Source organism: Atractosteus spatula, chromosome 2 (genome assembly GCF_055471065.1).
Source record: "Atractosteus spatula isolate fAtrSpa1 chromosome 2, fAtrSpa1.hap1, whole genome shotgun sequence".
NCBI lineage: Eukaryota > Metazoa > Chordata > Actinopteri > Semionotiformes > Lepisosteidae > Atractosteus > Atractosteus spatula.
In genome coordinates this window covers 56,066,964-56,070,054 of record NC_142707.1, presented here as the reverse complement: position 1 = coordinate 56,070,054, position 3,091 = coordinate 56,066,964, and positions in this window count along the sequence as shown.

Here is a 3,091-nt window from a genome sequence, read left to right as displayed (position 1 = left end):
GTGTGTCTCAACATCTGTATCTGTGTTTGTCCTGTGATGGAGTAGCGTCCCGTCCAGGATGTATCCTGCCCTGTGCCTGTTACTTGCTAGGATAAGCTCTGGCTCCCCCACTACCCTGTATTGGTTGGAAGATGGATGTGTGGGTGATCCTATGCATATATCTGAACATATTACAACAGAAATATACCTTATGTTCAGACCAGTAAGTTGAAGTGACCATAATCATCAACAAAAAATTGGAACATATAAAGTATAATATAATGAAATGCATGAATAGACTTACCCATCAATAAAATGTCCATTATATTGATGTTGACTATAAAGCAAAATAATCTATCTATCCTTTGCATCCAAAAGTTTTTACTTTTCTCTCCTGTCCTAAACAGGTCTAAAAGCTCTCTTCAGCCTTTTAATTCAGAGGGAAAGTAATAATTACACTAAAAAGTAATTATTTTTTTCTCATATTTAAACTTCCACCCATAGTCCAAAGACCTACTGGTAGATAAATCAGCTTCTGAGAGAATTGGCATGTGTGTTCGTGTCTGTGTATGCCCTGTAATGAACCAGTATCCCATCCAGGGTGTATCCTGCCTTGCGCCCATTGCTTGACAGGATAGGCTCCAGTTCCACTGCGACCCTGTAAGGCATGTAGTGGTTAGAAAATGGATGGATGGTATAAACTATGATTTACACACCTTGTGTTTGTTTTTAAGTATTAAACATCCAATGTGCTCCTGCTTCTATTGACATTTAGTAGTTCGATCTCTAATCCTTCCAGCTTTTGTGTTCCTTTTTCCTGCTTCAAACTTATGTGCACCGGAAGATTTTAATTGCTTGATCTTTAATCTGGGATCTACCCCCAGGCTTCTGGTAAATTAAAACTGTCAAGAACCTTGCTAAGTCCTCCTGCCAATCACAAGTCTAATAAGCGATGCAGGGCTACAGGCTTTGAAGTAAGCTGAATCTTGATTTGAATAATTAGCTTAAGCTTTGCAGAGCAAGACAGAATGGGTTGCAGATGAAATCATATAGATATAAGATAAATTATTAATTAAAAACATTTAAAATACATATCACAGAATAGTTTCTAAGCAGGTTTGGAATTTTGTTGCTCTGTGCAATCTTTGACAAAACTCTTTTCTACCTTTTATTTAGATTTTAATTGAACTGATGCTGTTCAAAATGAATATAAAACAAATACATAGCACTTTAAAAAATATATACAGTATAACATAAATAAATACTATACTGGTTGCTGTGTGCTTTCAAATGTAGAGGACATTTTTAAAAGTAAATTTCTTGTATTTATTTTGCTACTCTTAGAAACTTTCAGCCAGAGCATGTTTTAATTCCATAAAAAATATACTGATATTAGTGATATTAGTGATATCAACATTGCCAGACACTATGGAATAAGCCACTCCACTGTGTCCTGACTGCAGAGAAGGTTTCGGCAGACCAGCAGATGACCGTCCAAGATCTGGCCGCCCTCGAGTGACACACCAGAACAGGTGTTGAAACTGCCGGCAGACACAATGCCCACATCAGTGACAGGACAGTGAGGCTCCATGCTGCTGGCCTTAGAACAAGGCGACCTGTCAGAGGTCCTCTGCTCACGCCTCCTAGACGTCACACCTGACTGGTTTGGGCCAGACAGAGCCTGCGATGGACTCGTCAGCAGTGGCATCAGGTCCTCTTCATGGATGAGTCACTTTTAGCGTGTTCCACGCAGACGGGAGAGTGTGGAGGAGGAGGTGTTGTGTTTCGTTTTTCCATCAGTATACACGGTATATAGCAATGTCTACTAGTAAATATAAGGTTTGTTGCAGTAAATATTATATTTAAAAACTTAATGTATTTTAAATGTACATTTATTTTGTATTTTTATGTGAGAAAATTGATTTTATTTAATATTCAGAAGAAAAGGTGATGTCCGCACCAGAAACACCGTGGCTCATTGGACCAGAGCTTATTCTGGTTTCTGTAAACTTAACCAGATGAGAAAGCATGCGATTCCCATCATCCCTGCCCCCCACCTCAGACGAGACACTAGTCCTTTGTAGGACTCCCTTGCAATGCTGTTCCACACTTATACAGCTGGGCGGGTTGAAGCAGCTGGTAAAGTACCTTAGTACCTCACTCAAGGGTATAATAGCAGAGTCAGCACCAGGGACGTGAATGCACAATGTGCCAGTCATAAGGCTAAAAGCCTACCCTCTATACTGATACATATCCCAATATCTGTAAATGTACCTGAATCAAATCCAATTTTAAAAGCATAAAAATAAAACCTATCCCTAAATTTTGTAATTACTTTTTCCAGTACAGTAAAAAGGGGGAGCCGAAGCTATGATACACCCTGGACAGGACACCAGAAGATTTACAGAATAAAAATAAAAATAAAAAAATATATATTCTGAAAAAAATTGAAAGTCTATTTAAATTACAATATGTCATTTTTTTTTTCAATGTTAAAATGTTCGTTATTTCTTTGTATTTTAAAAATATATTTCTGAAAATGAGCTGTTGGAGATGTAAATGATCAAGACCCAAGAATGCTTTCTTTATTTTCTTTTTTTAAAGTACAATATATTGTTTCATGTTCTAATAAGGTTAAGCATCGGCAGTTCTTTGTCCAGATGATCATACAAATGGCATTACAAGCAGTTTTACACGGCAGTAAAAAAGAATGAGTTATTTAATTACTTTGCCTTTTCTATTACACAAGTAAGAAATGTGTTCTTTTGAAAGATACCTGTTTTATTTACAGTATTTATAATTATATATACAACCAACAGGCTAAATAAAAAAACAACAACTTACTATTATATATTTCTCACAGCACCTTATTTCTGACCTTATTGTTCTTTCTATCAAATTGTATATAGGTTTAATAATTTTAGCAAACACCTACGGAAGGTTAAGGCCAAACTGCTACAAGTTTTTTTTTATTCGATTTTGTGGGCTTATAACTTAGATGCCCAAAGGTAAAAGAATTTTAAAAAACTGTGAAGAGATCTTTCTTTACAGCTCATACCTCTAAAAAATTACATATTATTCCTAACTGACCATATAGTTGAATAACACATCG